Below are 22,013 nucleotides of genomic sequence, written 5' to 3' on the forward strand. Positions count from 1 at the left end.
TATGCTAGGCTCTAATGATTTTTTTAAAAATAGTTTCTGCTCCTAGTCCCCAAGGAACATCCATCCAGGTAGGTAGATAAGACATGAAGCCTGAAAAGTGATAAATACACCAGTGCTCTAACAGACTTGATGATGGGGAAATATCAGTCTCCCCTTTCCCTGCCCTCTGCCCAGCTAGTTCCTGGTCATCCTTCAGGTCTCCACGTCAACACAGATTCCTCAAGGAGGACTTCACTGAACACCCAGACTGAGTCATGTCCTAGTTACACATCTCTAGGATTCTCAGAACTTCTCTTTCCCTATACCCCCCACATGTACCGTCACTCGGTCAATATCTCTGTGCCCCTCCCCTGTGTATGTCGTGAGCACAGGGATGGTCCCTGATTCATTGTCTGTGCCCCAGTGCCTTGCATCCCCAATGCCTAGCACAATGCCCAACACAGAGTAGAAAATAAATCATGATCCAATAAATGAATAATGGATTCATCAGGAAAGACTTCATGAAGGAGGAGTGATTTTAGTTGTGCCTTGAAGAACGTGGGAGACTCAACTAGATCATGAGAAAGGAGATGCCAATCCAGGCAGGGAGTACCTTATGAGCCAAATAAGCAGGACTGTGCCAATTGGATACTCAAATGGGGCTGTGCAATTGGATACCCAGTTGGGGACCAAATGTATCTCAACCCCTACCTCACGCCATATAGAAAAAAATCAATTCCTAGCGAATTGCAGGTCTAAATGAGAAAGGGAAAACTGTAAACTTCATCCAGGTCTCTATTAGCAATACTCTCTATATTCTTCAGGGACTTACATTCTCATTGGGAAGACAGAGCAACAAGAACAACTGGAAACAATAAAATCCAGTGCACCATAAAGCCCTGCTCAATATGGTGCAGCCTCACGAGGATAGAGCTCAAAAATAAAAGACAACTGTTTAATAGAAATCTTACCTACAATACAACTGTGTGAAAAATACATCCGAAACTCAAGGATAGAATTTTAATAATGGGGAAGTTCATTTAAAATTCAGTGTTAAAATGGCTCAACAATAATAACTAACAGTTAAAGAGTTCTTGGAATGTGCCAGGCACTTCCCTAAGCACTGAACCAAATTAACTCCTTCACAGCAACTCAATGAGGCATTTACTTTTCTTATCCCTATATCACAGATAAGGAAACCAAGACAACAAGAGGTCAAGTAATTCGAGGACATTGTCATTCAAGGGATATCAGGTTTGGAATCTTCAGGGCAAATGACTTTATTTTTCTGAGCCCTGGGTTAGAAAAATAGGAACTGAAAATTCCCCCTACCTCTTAAGTAGTTGTGAGGAATAAATGGGGGGATGAACATAAACACACTTTCTTACCTTTCAGTGCAGTTTGCCAGTAAGGTCTTTTTTTTTTTTACCTGATACCCACTGTGACATTATTTCTTTAGAAAGAAGAAGGCTAGATCAAAGCAGGCAAAAGATTTATTGAAGTAATCCATCAGTATTTGTCAAGCACCTTCTATGTGCCAGGCATTGATATAAACACTGGGGCTGCAACAGCGAACAAATCAAAGCCTTGCCCTTGTGGATCTTCTATTCTAACAAGAGAGACAAATAAAAATGTGATGAGACATCAGCTAGTGATTAAATAAGAAGAAAAAATAAACCCAGCTAAGGGGACATAGGATGGTCGTCGGACGATTTTTGTTCAGAGACCTGAATGAAGTGAGAGAGGCAGCCACGTAGATGCTGGACAAGAGCACTGTGGGTGGGAGTCCCAAGTGCAAAGGTCTCGAGGGGGAAGCCTGCCTGGTGTGTTTCAAGACAAACTAGGAATCTTATGTGGCTAGAGCAGAGTGAATGGGGGAGGGTGGCAGCTAAGTGTAGCAGTCATCACAGACTAAACCAAGCCTGGTACCTATGAGATACACAAAATGTGTACACTGGGCAGCAACTCATGCAGTTTGCTCACTGGTCTTCTCTGTAAGAGACTCCAGCCAATCACTACAAACCTTGTGCATGCACTTTTCCTCCTACGCAATCCGATGGAGCCTTAAATGCTGTAGCGGTCACATGGCTGCGAACACATTCATTAAATTCATTCATTCTGCAGAGCACCTGCTATAAGCCAACGCCCTCGCTGGGCATTGGGAATACATTGTGAATAAAACCTCTACAGTCCCTGCTCTAATGGCGGGCATCCTCTTGTGAGGGAAACAGGAAGTAAACCAAGTCATGGTGCCTGGTGACAAAGACCCTTGCTGCCAGTCTGGCATTGCTCAGGGGGTGAGGGAAGGCACAAGAGAAGCTGGGAGAGGAGAAGTCAGTTCTGCCTCCAGGCTCCAGAGCCCCTCCCCCCTGTGCAGCAAGTCAGGCCATACGTCAGTGCTGTCAATTCCACATCACAGCTGGTAATGGGCAAATGGATTGTTGCAAACCGCAGAAAATCCCCAAACCTCATTTGAGTCAATAGTTGCAATCTCTTGCCTCCACAAGCCTTTCGCTAGCTACACGAACACAGGAAAAGTGATTGTGGCATCATAATCCCCACTACCTGTTGATCTCAACTCCCTGCTGCTCCCTGGCAAGGGCTGAGATGGTGCGTGGGCACATCTGGAGACATGAGGAGGTGGGCAGGCTGCCTTCTGCCTAAGGACATGATGGTAAACCCAGCAGCTCTCTAAGAGGCAAGGAAACAGGCCAATGTATCATCTCAAGGTGGTGTGGGAAGTGTTACCAAATGGGAGAGCATGGAGGGCTGTGGGAAAAAGAAGAGGGGTCAGCCCATTCTTTGGGGTGATGTGGAGGCAGGAGCAGACTTCAAGGAAGCCTTCCTAGGGGAACTGATGAGTAAACTGAGAGCTGAAGCACCAATAGGAGGCATGGGGGCGGGCAGAGAGGAGGGAGTTGTAGGGAAGAGGGAAAGGAAGTACATGCAGAAAGGATGTGGGAAAGTTCGAGGTAGGAGGAGGCACGTGGGGTGGCTCATGGGAGTCAGGGCAGCTCAGGGTGGCTGGGGCATGGCTTCTGGAGAGGGATGAGGCTAGAGATCGGAGAGGCAGTCAAATTGTGCTGAATCCCGGAGGCCTTGCCAAAGAGCCCTATCCTGTAGGAATGGGGAGCCATTGAAGGTCTTTAAGCAGAGAAGAGGCAGCCCAGATTTCACCTTTTGCAAATCACAGTGGCTGCAGGGTGGAGGGCAGATTGGAAGTGGGTAAGAGGAGAGCAAGGAAGCCAGCTGGGTGGTGGAGGGTATTGTAATAATGCACAGAAAGTGGATAGTAGTCTGCACTGAGGCATGAATGATTCAAGACGTGTTAAAGAATTGGCAATTAGACAAGAGTGAGGATGGAGAGGTAGAAATCAAGGATGACTCCGAGATTTGCTGCTTGGGAAACCGGCTGGATGAAGTCATGGTTTATTCAGAAAGAGCCTCTGGGAAGAGGGTCTATGTAGACAGTGGGCAGTAAGTTCAGGTTGAGGTGCAGATATCTGTGAGATGTGTATGAGGGGAAGCCAGTGTACCATAAAGTCAAAGATAAAAAGACAGGTTTGGGTTGGACATAGAGACTCATGGGTGATCAGTATGTAGATGAAAATTGAATCCATGAGATGAGATTCTTGGAGGAACTTACATAAAATGAAAAGAAAAGAGGGTCAAGGGGAAAGCCCCAAGGACACCAAATGAACAAGATAATCAGAGGAAGAGGAGCTTGCAAAGGAGTCTGAAATGAGCAGGAAGAAAACCAGGCAACCGTGGGGTCCCAGGCATGACGGGAAGAGGGTGCATCAGGAGGCAGGAGTGCTTGGCTGTGTCAAGTGATGCCAACAGGGCAGAGCGGAGGCGGGCAGATGTTGTAGGGACATGTGTAAAAACACCTCCCGTGCTAGCACTCAAGGAAAAAAAGGTGTTGGAAACCTCTGTACTCTACTTTTTCATTACCCTCTGCTCTGCATGAAAGCACAGGTGTAAAATCCAAGATTCATTTAGTGCAGTGTCTCCCAAAGGACAATCTAAAGAATCTGCCCCATGATATGAAACACACACACACACACACACATCTCTATTGAAATGAATTTTTGGAAAGGTTGTGCACTATGTTCCCAAAGGTGATTTTGAGAATGTAATTAGCATAGTAAAGCCTCAGAAAAACCCTACAGTAAGGAAACCTATTTAACCTCATTTAACCCAGCATTACCCCAACTTAAAGGAACCCCATCATGGTGTATCTCTTACTAGCATCTCTTGGGCTGGCATCAGCAAAACACACTTTAGAAATCACAATATTCATGGAAAAGGGCATGTCTAACTGATGAAATGTCTGCAGCTGGTAAACCACGGGTTAAAAACAACCTCTCCCAAGTTTAGGATGAAAGACTTCCTTGATCCGAATTCCCTCATTATTCATTGATTTAAAATTTATTGGTTGCCTACTAAGTAACAGCATAGCCTGGAGGGTGATGGACATGCTACTTTTAGGGGAACAAGGACTGAGGAGACCTGGGGGAGGGCATTCTTTGGACCTGTGTGCTTGTGTTCATTATATTACAAGCCAAATAACCTGGCAGATGCTGGCCAGTTGGGAGGGATGAGGGAAGAAGCATCACCATGAGATGGTCTTCTCTCTTCTAAGAAGTTATGAGGTTTGGGGGACCAAAAGCAGTGCAAAACATTGATACAGGCAGTGAAGAATACTGGTAAGGACCATTCTCAAAAGTGGTTGTAGTTGTTACCATGTATTAAGCACTTATTCTGTGCCAGGCATTTACATAATATAAATATAGTAACATTTACTGAATTCCTACTCTGCACCAAATACTCTCCTAAGTCCATTAGCTTATTTATCCTTCCAACAACCCCACAGATATTTATGATCTCATTTGTCAGATAAGGAAACTCTCTGAGAGGTGACATTTCTTGCCCGAGATTGTGGCTAGTAAGTGGCAGTGCTGAGATTTGAACCTAGACAGTCTGCTCCAGACATTATACTCTTAAACTACACATTCTACACCCTTTAAAAACATCCCACTGATACTTGAACTTGGATTGCTGGAGTATGAATCTAAAGTGCAAACCATTACACCCAGGAACCACCTACATTATTTATGTTCTTTGATTTTTACAACAATGTTTTGACGTAGGTGTTACTAACCCCCTTCACAGAGAAGGCTCAGAGAACTAACACAGCTCATAGGCAGCAGCGCGGAAGCTCTTGAATTCAGTGGGGTCTGACTCCGAAGCTCCTACTACTAGGTCTATAACCTCTTGCCACCCAGACTGCTGTCACTTTTAAGGCTGGAACTGGGGTGATAGCATTTTGCATGACTGCTGAGACCTAGACCCTGACCAGGCAGAATGGAGGCTGGCCATGGTGCTGGAACAGCATCTTGGAGACACCTGCATCAGGCTCCAACACTTTAGTAGCTGGTTGGGGCAACAGTCCAGGAGATCCTAAAGGGGGGCCAGTGTGGCCAGGGAAGTGGGGAGAAGGGGGATTTGTGGGTGTTTGGACAGCATTCTTGTTACTAACCCACATATGACAACCAGTATATTTGTATCAGTACATATCTGCAAAACATCAGCCCTGGCTAGGATCGAAAACACGATTGTTTACCAGTGTCCAGCAGCCTGGACCTTCTCTGCTCCTGGGGTCAGGGCCAAGTGGGCTTGAAGACAGTTCCTCAGTCCAAGGAGTCCTCACCTGACCTGGGGTCATGGCCTTGAACTTCACATAGGTTAGGGTTCATTTGCATCATCTACGGTTACTGCTGCAGCCCCAACCCTAGCAAATGTAGGTTTCCACACACAGAGTGGGCTGGAACCCTGCATTACCTTTACTACAGCTGCAGAAAGCAGTGCCCTTGAACTAGAATCTGCAGATGGCAGACCTCAGACTCGGAAGTGCCATCCCAGCCCATGCAGCACCTCAATGGCGCTGGAGATTCATCACACCAGACCCTGAAATAGGTCCTAATTGAAGGGCCTGAAAAACCCTCTGTGCTTTGTGGATCTAATTAAGTTCTGACATTATATCAAACTGAAGCCTTTTATTAAACATTTATCTTCAAATTCCAGAGTGTCACAACACCACATTGTTTTAAGTGACAGAAATGCAAATGGCATTTGCCTTCCCAATAGCAACCAAAGTGCAGCTCTTAGCAGCCAACTGCAGTCAGAGGCACTGGCAGGGCAGGTCTTTCCAGAGCCCACTCTTCTTCAGCGGGGTGGCAGAGGCTTTGGTGGTCCACCCCCACCAGAGCTTGCCTCCATCTCTTCCACGCACACCTGGCAATTGGTACAACCAACTCCGCCTGCCTCCTCATCCTTGTCCTCACGGAGCTGTCTGGGTCAGCTGCAACTTTTCTCAGTAATTTTCGTCATCCCTCAAGAACCCCTTTCCTCTTGCAGATTGTGGTGAAAAGGCAGAAGGTGGGCAGCTTGGCTGTCTTGTTTGCACCTCTCTGAGTACAGGCTGGCTTTGTGGGGCCAGGGCTCACTGGGTCCACCCCTCCCCCAGACTACGAAGGCTTCAGAGCAAAGATTCTGATTTTTTCATCCCTATGTGCTTCCTTAGCAGGGTGCCTAGCACACGGAAGGCTGCCAACATGTTTTTGATCAAAATCAATTAATCAATAACTGAAGACCAAGTCTTGCCCGCAGCTTTGTAGTTTTTGTTTTGTTTTAGTTTTTGTTTTTTAATTCTAGAAATAGTTGTTCAGGGGTTTTTTTTAATATTTATTTGTTTGGCTGTGCCAGGTCTTAGTTGCGGCATGTGGGATCTTTAGTTGAGGCATGTGGGATCTTTAGTTGCGGCATGTGGGATCTTTAGTTGCGGCATGTGGGGTTTAGCTCCCTTGACCAGGGATTGAACCCAGGCCCCCCGCATTGGGAACTCGGAGTCTTAGCCACTGGACCACCAGGGAAGTCCCAGCTTTGTAGTCTTGAAAACTCTTTTGGCAATTTCCCCAACGGTAATCAAGTTCCGGGGGATGGATTCCTGCCAATTAGACTCATGAGATACTCACGTTTCCATTTCTACAAATGGCTTCTGGGCAGGATTCTCTCTCCCGGAGAGAGGGACAATTCTGAGAAAATCACAAGCTCTGACAGTGAGTGGCCCTGTCTTCCCACCTGGATGACTGGTCCAGATTTATTTAAACTCCGGGAAATACTAAGACTCACATTCTGATCATTCTTTTTTCTAGATATGACAAGGCTCACCACTCTTTTGATAACAATGACAATAGAAACTAATAACAGGTAACATGTACTGAAAGCTCATGACATGCACTGTTCTAAGAGTTTGACATGCATGTCAACTTATTCAACCCTCACAAGAACCTGTGAAATTGGTGATGTTATTATCCCTTTTTTTTTTTTTTTTTTTTAACTCCTGCGGCATGTGGGATCTTAGTTCTCCGACCAGGGATAACTTAGTTCTCCGAACCCGTGCCCCCTGCTTTGGAAGCACAGAGTCTTAACCATCGAACCACCAGGGAAGTGCGTATTATCCCATTTTATAGTGAGGAAACCGAGGCCAAAAGCACTTAAGCAATTTGCTGGAGGCTCCACACCCAGGCAGTCTGATAGCAACAGTCCTGAGTTTCTATTAAAAAGAGTAGCTGATATTAATCAAGCTCTATGAGCCTCCAGTTTCTCATCTGTAGAATGGGCATTAACAGAACCTACCCAAGGGGTTGATGTGATAATTGAATCAAGTGAGGTGTAAAGTATTGGCACAGAGAAGATTTTAAATAAACATTAGAGAGGCTCCCTCACCCACTGAGAGAGAGAACAGAAAGTGTACAGTTCAATCCTTCTCCTCAATGCATGTGGAACGCTATTAGGAAAATGACACTTACACTTGTGAAATTTGAAATGACAAGACAGCAATATAAGAGCTGTCATGAGGCAGCCTGTGGTTAATTGCCAGATGAGTGATCTTGGAGGTAAAAGCAGAGTTGAAAGAAAGGAGAGGCAGCTCTGAGCTGTGGGATTAGGGAGGGCTCCGTAAATCCTAGCTTCCAGAGGATGGAATACCCCAGAACCACCTACTCCACCTCCCAGCTAGTATAGAAATGCCCTCTTCAGCATCCCTAAGAGGCAGCTGACCACCTTCTGCTTGAACCCCTCCAGTGACAGGGAGCTCACTACCATGGGAGTTCTGAAAACCACAACACCCACCCAGGTACTAATCTGACATCTCCCCTTCACTGGGCCAGGCTAGGACAAGCTGCAAAATTGAAGGAGGTGCTCACTGCACCTGCACGACCCTGAGGGTGAGTGCCTCCTTAAATTGGACCCTAGGCACCTGACCCTAGTCCCGGTCCTGCCTGTACATTTCTACTCTCTGGAGTGAAACAGGCGTTGTTTCAGATGGAGAAGAGGGGAGAGCTTGATTCAGCAGGGAAGGAAAGTGTATGCAATGGTGAGGAAAAGGGAAAGGCAAATGCTCTCCTGAGTCCAGCATAGCCGGGAGACAAGAGTCAGAGCAGGTAAGGTAGGAAGCTTTGGGTCCAACTGGACACGGCTGAGAATCTGGCTCTGCCGTGATGTCTGCCCTTTGTGCTTCAGGTAACGGGAGACTTGAAGATTTCTGAGCATGTTTGGTTTGGAAACAAGAGTGTGGTTAGATGGGCATCCCCAGGCCTACGGACCCTCATCCCATGAAACATTTCCTCATGGGCCAGTGGTTTCGATGGCATTTGACCACTTTGGCCTGGATCTCTGCCATGAAATTGAATATACCTAAGCAGATGAAAATGAATCAAAGAGGGCTGGGGGAAATTGGTGGTCAAAAAATCAAGGCAGATTCTGCAAAGTGGGAAAGGCCATTGGCATTTTCTCATTCCATGGAGACATCTGGGCAACGTGTTGAAGACCTTCACAAGATGCTGGCAGGAAGGAGGGTCCCTCAGATGACAGTGCCTGTGGGACGCATCCTGGCAGCCAGGCCCTGTGATCTTTGCACACAGAGTAGTGGAAGAGACGCTAGCTCTGGAAAGATTTTTATTTCCTAGCACTTTCTATGTGGCAGGCATAGTGTCAAGTACTCTGCACCTTATCTTATTCATTTTTACAACATAAACACTTTTACAAAGGAGAAGATAGAAGTTGAGAGGAGGGGAAGTGACTTACCCAAGGTGGCACAACCAGCGAGTTTTAGAGCAGCAGTTTGTCCAGGGAATAGGAGGTATATATATATGGAGGGAGAGTTGTTTGTCTGGCCCCATCTCATTCACTGAAGTATAACTGTGCTAATCAGCCTGCACCTCTGCACAGAGTTTTGCAATTTACCAAGTGGGTTTTATTAGCTCTCAGTTTCACCTCATTTCATCTATTCAATTACACCCTCAGGAAAGCAGGACTGGCCCATTTCCCCATTTTACAGATAAATAAATCTCAACTGACTTCATATCCACCCACATCTCTCTAGCGCCACTGTCCTGACCCTGCCTGAGCCACCTCCATCTCTCACCTGGACTACTTCCATCGCACTGGTCCAGGCGAGAGATGCTGGTGGCTTGGACTGGGCTCATGGTTTCCAGGCTTGTCTCTCCAATCCACTCCCCATCATCCTAAAGCACAAGTCTGGTCACATTAACTACCTGCTTAAAAGCAGGTGGCTCCCCCACTGCTCCTAAGTCCATACTTTGCATGGCTTATTAGGTCCCAAATAATCTGACCACAGCTACTATCTCTCTGGACTGGTTACACACACACACACACACACACACACACACACACACAGGCTTACATCCAGCCCAACCATCTGTCCTTCAGACAGACCAAAGCTCTCGGCCGCAGGATCCCATCTTCCCTTTCTGGTTAACCCTTGGTCTTCCTCCCAGCACCTCCCCACCCTCCCGCTCCTCTGCCAATTTCTACTTATCCTTCGTGGCTCATCTGAGATGGAGCTTCCTCCAGGAAGCCTTCCTGACAACCCACCACCACCCAGACGGAGCCAGGCACCCTCCCGCCCACCCTCCAGCTTCCCGTGATCTGCTGTAACAATATCACCTAGTGGTCACTAGAACTCCACTGCCTGGCGTCAAATCCCAGCTCCTTTGCTCACACTGTGAATCTTTCAGTGCATGTCTTCACCTCTCTGTGCCTCTATTTCCACACCTTTAAAGTGGAGAAAATAATAAAAGGGGTTTTTTAGGATTAAGTGTAAAGTGCTTAGCCCAGCACCTAGCTCGTGGCAGCTTCTCCAAGGAACCAAAACCGTGACCATCCCCGCCCTTGCTGTTGTTTTCACTCTGGGTCAGGTAAGTTGATTATTTGTCTCAGTGTCTCCTAGACACCATTCTTGGGGATGGCGACGCCTGCTGTACTGACCCCCTCTCTACCACGGCGCCCAGCTCAACCACCAGAGCTAGTGGGCACTCAGTAGAAGTTTGAGGACCAGCTGAAATATTGAATAAATCCCAAAGTGAATGACTTGCCCAAGATCACATGGCTAAGACGTGGCAGAAAGACGGCTCAAGCACCAGCTCTCTCACTAAGTGGCCCAGCCATCTTTCCACTATGCCACCAGCCTCTCAAGATGAATTTAGAGCTGTTGGCACATGGCAGTATTTATTCATTATCCGCCTACTCCTGGGGCTCTGGGGTTGACAGAGTCCCTTGACCAGTCCTGTTCCAGAGGATCTATGCCTATCAGGTTCCCCTACTCCCTGGGCCTGCCTCCACCTGGGAGCAATCTTGACATCGGAGTGTAATCACTACTCTCTCTGACTAGTCTGTGAGCTTCTTGAGAGCAGAGACTGTGTGTAACGCATCTATACCCCCAGCATGGGGCCCAGGCAGTAGCACCTGAGTGGTGCTACTTTATTGAGCACCTACCGGATGCCAGGCACTGTGCTAAGTCCTCTCAATTCAGTGTGTTATGCAATGCTCACAGCCCTATGAGATAGGTCTACTGTCTCCCCATTTTACAGATGAAAAGACTGAGGTTCAGAGAGGTTCAGTGGTATAACTGGGATATGAACCCAGGTTGCCCGCCTCCAGACTCTGAGGCTAACCATTGACCTTCGCTATCTCTCTAGCAGCAGGAGTTGAACTAATAGAATTGTATTTGGGAGAGGTTTCCTCACGGCTTATGACAACACCCAAACCTACAGGCCTATTTTATAGAGTACATTTTAGGTTGACTTGTTACCTCTGTGGAGTGTCTTTAACCTCATTGGGAACAGGCTTTCAATCACATTGTGGTGATTGTAGGTCTGAGGTTTTCCTGTCCCCGGGAGCCTGCTCCAGTGTCCGCACTATGGGGTAGGGGCGACAGAGCTGCAAGGCTGTGATGAAGGGGCCTTGAAGTTCAGAACCCAGATCCTTCCAAGTTCTCAGCCTTGGTCAGGCTCATATTGATCCACCAGCCAATGAGGGCACCCCTGCCTGTGACACCCACAGCCCCCAGTGTAAGGCCCTGACCAACATCTCTGGGGCCTCGTCCACAACCTCTAAGCACCGACAATCCTCGTTCACTTATCTTCACTGGGATCCATTCACTCTTCCTGTCTGAAGTCAAACCCACTGTCTTGCACCTCCTTCCTGGCTCCCTCGTCTAAGTTGACTTTCTCCCTTGCACGCTCATTCTCAGCAACGCCCCTGCCCACCTCTTCCCTTATTCACAGGCACAGCCAGCACTGAACCAGAGCAAAGTTTATCCTGAACAAAGGGGTTGTGAGGAACATTGAGATAATTTTTAATTCATTCTTTTGCTCAATTATTCTGTAGATACGTAGTGAGCACCTGCTCTATGCAGGCACTGAGGGTTCTTTAAAATGTATCTAATATTAAATACATACAGAAGACTATTTTAATATGTATGATTACATTGATTATGATTAGGCTTGGCAACAAGGGTTGTTTTTTTTAACTAAAATTAAAAAGATAGTTTATTTCTCTCCCATCACCTGACTCTGGAGATACAATGTCCAGGAGATAAGACACTCCATGGCAGCATGGCCCAGATGCCTTTATTTGATTCTTCCATCATGCAGCTCTCCATCCTCAAGGTTGTGTCATGGTCCAAGATGGCAACTGGAGCTCCCTACTCCATGTGCCTAGAGGAAAGGGTCGTCAAGAAGGGCACATGCCATCCCCCGAAGGACATTTCTCAGAAGTTGCTCCCTCCACTTCCACTTACACCCCATTGGTCAGAGCTTGGTCACATGGCCACTGCTAGCTGCAAGAGAGGCTGGGAACTAAAGTCTATATTCTGGGAAGCCATCTGTCCCAGCAAAATGTGGGAAGACGGCAAGAACAAGACATTAGGAAACAGCCAGCAGGCTCTGCCATAGCAAAGCATAGAGAATAACAATAAAATGAGGGCCTGTGCACTGACCACCAGGTTAAGAAATGGCACCTCCCAGTACGCTGAAGCTGACCTGTCCCCTCTCTGCCACCACAACCACTCTCCCCCATCTCGGAGCAATACCTTCTTGAATTCTGTGTTTAACACTGCTTGCTTGACTTTACAGTTTCACCACAAACATGTATTTCTAAACAATCTATCGTCCAGTTGTACATGTTTAACTATGTGAAAATGGAATCATACCATATGTATTTTTCCGTGGCTTGATTTTTACGTTCAGTATTTTGTTTTTATTTTTACTGAAATACAGTTGACTTACAATGTTGTGTTCATTTCAGGTGTACAGCAAAGTGATTCAGTTATATATATATATATATATATATATATATATATATATATATATATATATATATGTTCTTTTTTTACATTCTTTTCTATTATAGGTTATTACAAGATATTGCATATAATTCCCTGTGCTATACAGTAGGCCCTTGTTGGTAATCCATTTAAAGAAAAAAATTTTTTTATAAATTTATTTATTTATTTATTTTTGGCTGCATTGGGTCTTCGTTGCTGCGCATGGGCTTTCTCTAGTTGCAGCGAGCAGGGGCTACTCTTCGTTGTGGTGCACGGGCTTCTCATTGAGGTGGCTTCTCTTGTTGCAGAGCACAGGCTCTAGGCTCACGGGCTTCAGTAGTTGTGGCACGCGGGCTCAGTAGTTGTGGCACACTGGCTTAGTTGCTCCACGGCAAGTGGGATCTTCCCGGACCAGGGCTCAAACCCATGACCTCTGCGTTGGCAGGCAGATTCTTAACCACTGTGCCACCAGGGAAGTCCCTGGTAATCTATTTTATGTATAGTAACATGTATGTTTTAATCCCAAATTCCTAATTTATCCCTCCCCCCTTTCCCCTTTGGTAACGGTAAGTTCATGTTTTATGCCTGTGAATCTATTTCTGTTCTGTTATGTTCAGTAGTATGTGTGTGGAGCTCAACCGTGTTGACATGTGTAGCTGTAATCTACTCTCTTTCATTGCTGTGTAATATCCCATTATATTAATATACTCCAAGCTATTATCATTCCTCTGACAATAGAAATGTGAGTTGTTCCCAGTGTTTTGTTGTTTCAAGTAATGCTGTTAGGAACATTCTCGTACACATCTTCTTATGCATACATGCAAGGGTTTCCCAAGGCAAATTTCTAAGAGAAATTGCTGGGGTTTGGGTTATACACATATTTTGATACTGTCAAATAAGCTTTTAATAAGAGAGGTACAAAAGATCCTGGTGCCCCAGGGATTCTAATAGTTGTCATAACGTTCATCTGTTCAGGAGAATGGAAATGTATACAATACTCTCTGCCCACACAGACACACACACACACACACACACACACACACAGATTCGTTTATTTGTCCATTTGTTCAATAAACACTTGTTGTGTAGCCATTATCATTAATTATGAGACACACCATCAATGCAATAATGATTTTTCAGGAGAAAAGAGACACACAGCAGTAAATGAACCCATCAATTATAAGACATAACCCAATTTCACTGAAATGTGCATGTGAGCATCTTGGCATCAAGGGAAATATGGTATGTTCAGGAAACTCTCTAGAAGAAATTCTGCCCTTGAGAAACTTACAGATTTGCAGCCATTTGTTCCTAAACAATGATACCGGAACACAAAATATGATAAAAGCAGATACAAAGTACTCGAAAATCAACCCAAAGTGTGGTCCACCAGGGACCGTGCAGCACCAGCCTCACCTGGGAACTTGTGAGAAATGTAAAGTCTCAGGCCCCACGCCAGACCCACTGAGTCAGAATCTGGTTTAACATGATCCCCCAGTGACTCCTATGCCCATTAAAATCTAGAAGCACTTCATAGAGGCATAGAGGAGGGAAAGAGTTTTTCCAACTAAGGGCAATCAAGAAAGGCTTCCTGAAAGAGGCATCATTTGAAGAAGAAAGAGAAAGAAGGATTACATTCGTTGAGTGCCTGCTCTGGGTTAGGGACTGCACAAGGGGCCTTCACTTCTGTTATCTCCTTGAGTCCTCAGAATCTCCCCACGGGGCAGAGATTAACATCCCCCTTTGACAGCTAAGGAAACAGGCACAGGGAGGTCACATGACTTGCTCAGGGCCACACAGCTAATAGCTAGCAGAGCCAGGCTTAGAAGCTGGAACTCTCTGAGTCTGGGGTCCAATCTCTTCCCCACATCACACTGAAAGGACTAAAGAAGCAGCTGACAAGAATCAGGACAGGATATACTCCCAGAGGTTGTGTGGGCAAGTGTTCAGTGCTGTGCCCAGGGATTCTGGAAGGCGAGAGCTCAGGGCACAAGATAGGGCAGAATCGGGGAAGGCAGGCAGGCAGAACAGACTTCTTACCCGACTCTAACCCGGCCCAGTGCCTGCACGGGACCTAGCACACAGCAGGCATTCAAAACAATTCAGTGAATGAATGAACGGGGAATGAGTGAACTTATGGACAGCCACAAAGGCTGTTGTTTCACACCTTCCAGCAGCCGGTGCCAGTGCTGTTTGGGGCCTGGGGTTCCCGAGAGGGAGGAGCCAGGCCTCGCCCACCTGCCCCAAGGTCTCCTTAATCCCTGTGGTCAGGGAGGGCCCTGCCAGCAAAGCAAACAGCCAGGAGCAGAAAAGGTCTAAAACACAGCACAAAAAGCTCCCACCAAGCCCTTCCTCTGCTTCACTTAAAAAATTACTTAGCCGATCTCCTCCCCGTGCGTCAACCGACCCCCCTCCGCGTACCCTCCCGGCTCCGAGCTGCTCTTTCAGACTCTGGTGAATATGTGGAAAATAAAACAGCGTCTGTTCAACCCTGAACGACCAGGTTTATGAAGAGCTTATTGCATCTCAAAGAAATGAGACAGCAGTTGGTGCTGTGAGATATTAATGTGCTTTTTACAAAGCTGATGAAACCTCCTTTTAAACTACTTAATACCTGCAAGCTGAAATTTTCAGTCTGAAGCAGGAAATTCCTGGAGGCAGAGTTGTAGCTGCCTCAGGCACAGCCCTTGGCCTTCCCACCTCAGCTCGGCCTGAAGTCCCTGGGCTCTGGGGTTGGCATGTCATCACTGGCCCTTCTGGGGGTGGAGGTTCAGTAGAGATTTCGCGGTGATTAGAATAATCCTTTATATAGTTCATGGTGGGAGAGTCCCCCCACCTCTTCATCCTCCAAAAGCTCGAAGCCAATGCTTGTAGGGGAAGTGGACGCTGAGATACCCCTCCTCAGTTCAGCCTGGACCGCAAGCCCCTGCGGGACCTGGTCCCTGCCGCTCCCCAGCCGTCTCCTGCCCTCACCCTGACCCATCCAGCCCTCTCAAAGGGACCAATCTTTCTGTAAATCTCCAATCCCACCAAGATGTCACATCTTTGCACCAGCCAAGCCCTCATACGGGATTGCCCTTCATGCAAGGGTGTCCTGGTAAATGTTTAACAGCTGGCTCGCTGGGCAGGGAAAGGGGACCTTGATCTGTAGTGTTTGCCGATTCCCGTGGTGCAAATACTCCCACCATGGCTGATTTCAAGCTACTCATGTGAGTTAGGAAGAGACGCTAACAATCAGCTCCTGTGATGTAGGCCGGCTCCAGCACACCGCTGCTTCCAGGCTTCCCTGTTACCCACAACTCTGCCCTGGAGGACCTGCCTGACCCCTGGGATACTCTGCTCCCTGCTGTGTGCCCAGCAGTTCCCTGACTTTGCTCTTGCTGGTCCTTCTTCCTAGAATCCCTTCTCACCCTCCACCGCTTCCTCACACGCCCCAACACACACACACACGCACACACACACACATCTCTACCTACCTGCTTCACCTGGCTAACTCCTCCACCTTCCAAGTCAGGAAGCCTGTGTCAACACCTGCACACTCACACACCTGGATCTGCAGCCCTCCGTGTGCTCCCAGACATGCCCCGCTTTGTCACAACACACATCCTGCTACCCCACAGCCTCTGTTCTCTGTCTCCCATAGATGGCATGCTCTATGGAGACAGAAAGTATATTTTTTTCCTTTGTGTCCTCAGCAGATCACACAAGCATAGCATACAGTTGGTGCTACATAAATGTCAGCTGAACAACTATGCTCCCATAAGGCCTTATACATCCCTCTAATATACGATGTGAGACATTACATTCTAGTAAATTCTGTGCTTTCTGTCTTTCCCCCACACTGTGTGCCCCTGAAGGGCAAGAATCAGGTCAGATTTCCCTCCACCACACCAGGCCCAAGCACTTAGTCAGCCCTTAGTCTCTACCCTGGGGAGAGAGGAAGGATGATCAGCGATGGTGAGAGACACCAGATTTTTGAGCACCTGGATCCATCTATGCCTGAAGCTGTGTCAACTCCTGGGCTTGATGACCACCAACCAGAAAGAAATACAGCAGAACTCTAGGCTGGCATCAGGAAAACAAAATGACACCCCTCTTCGCTGTCGGTAGTAATGTCTGCCGACACAGATGTTCTACCAAACTTAAATTCCACCAAAAGTGATGCGGTGCTACTGGTAGCACCACCCCTTCATGAGCCTCAGCACCACCTTAGTCAGACTGAGTCCTGGGCCACAGAGCCCCAGGTGCTCCTGGAGACCCCTTATGCTTCCAGCCGACACTCACAGCCTCATCATCACCATCAACCTCAGAGACCATTGGGACCAATCCTGCCATAGCCTGAGTCCCAAGTTATCTGGGTCTTTCCTCACCACCAACCATTCGTCCCTCTGGGTTCTGACCCAATCTCCAACTCCCCCAGCCCCACAAATCCTTGCTCTGGGATTTCTGGAATTTTGTCCTGATGTCTGCAAAATCCCCCATGTTCTCAATCTCTTCTCTTCTTGCTCTGATGGAAACCTGTCCTCCCCTGAGGACACCACCCCCTGCCATCTCCCACACAGGGGTGTTTTATCACCCACACCCCTGGGCCTGGGGGGTGGTGGGACCCTCCCTGCTGTTTCCATCTCCCGGCCTCTCTCCTAAAATCCTTTCTCCCTGAAATTCATCCCAGCCTTCTCTACCCTGACTCCCCCTCGCCTCTATTCTTCGCATCCCGGGCATCCCCCCACCCATTCTTTGAGACGTTTGCCACTTGCTGCTACCTCATTCCCTAGTGCTACTCCTGTGGTCTTCTGGGAGATTTCACAAGCAGGCAGAGAGTCCGCCCGGTACCTGGCCTCGCCCTCTCGCTCAGCCAGCCCTTACGAGTCCTGCATCACTGCTTGTTTAATACTGAAACCCCATAGCATCAATCAGCCCCACCAAGTGTGAGCAAGAGGGCTGAGCAGGGTTGTGACAGGCAGAGAAGGAAGGGGCTGGGACTGAGGCCCATGGCCTCTCCCCACTCCCCAAGGATGGATGGAGGGTGAGCTCTGTGCCTCTACAGGCCCCGGTACCTCTGGCTCTGCAGGGGGTATGCAAGGACCCAAGAAGAACAGAACCTTCGAAGGGTCCTGAGTGGCAGAACCGGGCTGTGCTCACCCCACTGCCCACGAGAGCACTGCCTGTGAGGTTTCCGTTCTTCTCACCTCCACCACCACGCCCACTCTACCACTCCCAGCTCTGGCACTTTCCAGGACAGAGGGCTATTTTCTCGGAGAAGTCCTCAACTGAACTGCATCAGGCAGGTTAGGAGAAAATTCTGTTATCACAGAGACAGGATGACTCTTCCTCTAACAGAGAAGGGCCAGAAGCATCTGGTGTGGTTCCCTGTGTCAAATCGTGGTCCAGACAGGGCGATCATTTAGCTTGTAAGAGCCTCATCATCAAAAGATCACACCAATAATTTCTAAAAACCAACCATTGATTTGGGGTTTATTAGAATAATTTGATGAATCGTTTGCATGTCAACATTTAACTTGGTGAGCAGTTTTATAATATGTAATTGATGTATATAGGAAATAAAAGCAAACATTTAGTTTTGTTTTATGTACAAAAGTTATTTAGTTTTGACTTGTACATTAATCTGTATGAGCTTTGCTAAATACTTTGAATGGCATCCCTACCTCCACCTGACTTGAGTCACCCTGTTCATGGTCTTATCATTGACCCTGACGTTACCAATGACCACGCCCCTTCCACAATCTCAGTCTTTTGCATCTGCTCTCTGACTCCCATGCCCCGCCCTTCCAGCTCACTCCCGCCACCATCCCTTGACCCTCACCTTACGTTTCCAGTACATTGATCCCACCACCTTTTCACTGTCCCCTTTACCAGCTTAGGGTCTGATCCATCTTCAGAATCACTCCCTTTCTCCTCTCACCTTCTTGTGTTCATCTCACTGACCCTCATCCTGGTTAAAGGCAACCCTCCAGCTAGACTGCAGCCACATACTAAATATGTTCAGAGAAAACCACAGAATCTCTAGAGGGACCTTCAAGCCACCAACACCCATACTTCATGTCTCAAGCCTGGTCCATTCCCTCTCCCACTCTCATGGAGAAAAATTTCACTTTCCCATTTCATCAAGAAAAGCAACCAGAAGAGAAGTGTCACAATCTCCCACCATGCCTACTCATCCCCTGCGTCTGTATCCACAGATGCCCCTTCCCTCCCGGTGCGGCGGACACACCATCGTCCATATAAGGCCAACTTCGCACTTGTGTCCCAGACCTCATCCCCTCTCACAGTGCTCCTGCATTGCCCCATCCCCTCCCTGGGTTATCAATTCTTCCCTCTCTACCAGAACATTCCCACCAGCATCATTCATGCCTTAACACCTCCCCCCAACACAGAGCAGCCAGCATAGTGGCAGACACTCCACTAGCACAGTGCAGGAGGGCCAAAGAAGGTTGAGAGAGGGACAACAAAGGATACGATGGGGGCACAGGAAGGTAGACCAGCGTGTGCAAAGGCCCTGTGGTAGGAGCAAGCATGGCAGGAAGAACAGCAGAGATGGCACATGCACCAAGAGGGAGGTGAGACCAGACAGAAGTCGGGGTCAGGCCCTGTTAAAGATGTTGAGCTTTTCCCTAAGAGCATCGAGAAGCTGTTGAGTGTTTCAAACTGGATGTGGCTTGAACAGATTTGCATTTTCAAAGATTCACTATGATTACTCTGTAGAGACGGATAACAGTGGGTACAAAATGACCAGTGGGGAGGCTACTGCAGTCATCCAGGGAAGCAAGCACCCACCTGGCAGTGGAAAGAAATCGATGGGTTTGAGAGATACTGAGAGCTAATCCAGACAGGACGTCGTGATGAATGGAACCTGCAGGGAATAGGAGGAGATGTCGGCAATGATGGCTAGGCTCAGTTTTCACAAGGGAGCGATGGAGAGGCATTGGCTGACCTAGCTGCTGCCTCCAGAAGACCAGGCTTGAGGGACAGATCATGAGTTCCAGTTTGGACCTGCTGAGTGTACGGTGCTTTTAAAACATCCACCAGGAGACATCAAACAAGCAGTTGGATACCCAGGTCTGGACCTCACCGGAGAGGTCTGGCTGCTGATCATTTGACACAGCCTCTCAACAAGCATCTCTGGAGCGCTTCTCCTGCGCTAGGCACCATGCCGGGACCCAACGGTCCAAGGATGACGGAGGCACGGGCTGGGGCAGCGGACAGCCAGGCTGCGTGGGGAGAAGGTGCAGGTGTGGTCCACCAGCCTGAAGCGTGGGGCCCTTAGAAGAGAGACGTGGAGGCACCACCTGTGATCCCTTGGTTGGGGGATGAACACTGCCCCCCATTTTTTAGGAGCCTCGGGGCACGTCAGTACCATTCTCCGCGCCTCACCTCCTGTACGGATTCCTTGTAAAGATGCCTGGCACCAAGTTGGCACTGACGAAATATTTGTCAGACTGAATTGAGAGAAAATGAAAGCGCTCTGCAAAGTGCTTTGTAAATACACTGATTTGTACTTTTAACAATGGGGAGGCTGTGTTATCCTCTTAGCAGCGGGTACAAAGACTCTTCTCCGGAGAGAAGAGTGTGTGGCTGGCTGGAGGCTAAGCTAGGAGGGGGAGCGGGAGGCCTCCAGTTAATGCAGCAAGATGCCGAGAGCAGGGTGGGACGTGATCAGGACAACAGAGGAGGGGGAGACCGCAAGGTATGGGGCGGGGGAGGGTGCTGAGCAAGAGAAGAGACTGCCCACCACACTTAGAAGCCGCCTACCCTGATGGGAGCATCTGGAGTGAAACGCTGTGCTCTACGGATCCTACAAACCTGCAGTGAAGCTACCCGAACTTCCGTTATGCTCCGGGGAATTGTTTTTCTTGCAAAAGTTGGGAAAGGAAGCGAATTTGGTACAGAGACAGTTAAGGGGGGGTTGGAGAGTAAGGATCAACCATCTTCTCTGTAATATGTAGTACAGAATTACCTACATAACATAATAACAGCAAGAAATACCTAAAATACCTAGTTATATAAGCACACCTGTATCCTATGTATACAACTATATGTGATATACACAGGTCTGTGTACTAATGCCTTAAAATTCCTAAATAATTTCTATAGTACGTGATAAAACCTATTCCATGGGCTACAAAGTCTCAGGATCCTATAAGAAAAGAAATTGCTCCTTCGGGTGAGGGCGGGAGCGTTAAGCTCCGCGCCCGCGGGCTGGAAGTCGTTCCCGAAAATGGGAGGTCTGTGGCTTTCCGGCACTCCAGAGAGGAACTTCCCTGGAGGTGCAGTGGTTAAGAACCTGCCTGCCAATACAGGCAACATGGGTTCGAGCCCTGGCCCAGGAAGATCCCACATGCCGCGGAGCAACTAAGCCTGTGAGCCACAACTACTGAGCCCGCGAGCCACAGCTACTGAAGCCCATGCACCTAGAACCTGTGCTCCGCAACAAGAGAAGCCACCACAATGAGAAGCCCGCGCACTGCAACAAAGAGTAGCCCCCGCTTGACGCAACTAGAGAAAGCCAGCATGCAGCAACGAAGACCCAACGCAACCAAAAATAAATAAATAAGTAAAATTGAAAATAATAATAATAAAACTTCTTTATACAATGGAATACTACTCAGCCATAAAAAAGAATGAAACAATGCCATTTGCAGCAACATGGATGGACCGAGAGATTATCATACTAAGTGAAGGAAGTCAAAAAGAAAGCCAAACACCATATGATATCACTTATATGTGGAATCTAAAATATTACATAAATGAACTTATCCACAAAGTAGAAACAGACTCACAGACATAGAGAACAGATTTGTGGTTGCCAGGGGGGAGGGTGTACGGGGGAGGGATGGAATTAGCAGATGCAAACTATTATATATAGAATGGATGAACAACAAGGTCTGTATAGCACAGGGAACTAGATTCAATCTCCTGTAATAAGAAAAGAAATTGCTAACACGTATTGGGGACTGTATTAATTAGGTTACATTAGCTACCATCACAGGAAAATCCTGAATGTCAGGGGCTAAATGTAGTCAAGGTTCATATCTCTCTCACGTCAATACCCTCAGCACATTTACTAACGTGCCAGGTACTGCTCTGAGCGCTTTAGACATGTCAACTCGTGTAATCCCCATGACAACTGTGAAGGAAGAATTGCTCTGATCTCCACTTTCCTCTGAGAAAACTGAGGCGTCTTCGTGAAGCTGAGCCAGAGCCAAGGCCTGGGCAGTCCAGCCGCAGAGCCTGCCTCTCACCCGCTGTTGCCATATCTCCCTGCACAGGTTCGAGGGTTCAGTCCTTCAGAGAAAGTTAAGCAACATCCATAGTGCCTATGCTG

General features: G+C 47.7%; 1 protein-coding gene across 1 annotated transcript in view; it reads left to right on the top strand.

The window, feature by feature from the left end:
* Positions 1-22,013, top strand: part of CACNG2 (calcium voltage-gated channel auxiliary subunit gamma 2) — a 126,789-nt gene that overhangs the window by 83,759 nt on the left and 21,017 nt on the right. The window lies entirely within an intron of this gene.

This window comes from Balaenoptera physalus (genome assembly GCF_965194825.1).
Source record: "Balaenoptera physalus genome assembly, chromosome: 13".
Classification (NCBI taxonomy): Eukaryota; Metazoa; Chordata; class Mammalia; order Artiodactyla; family Balaenopteridae; genus Balaenoptera; species Balaenoptera physalus.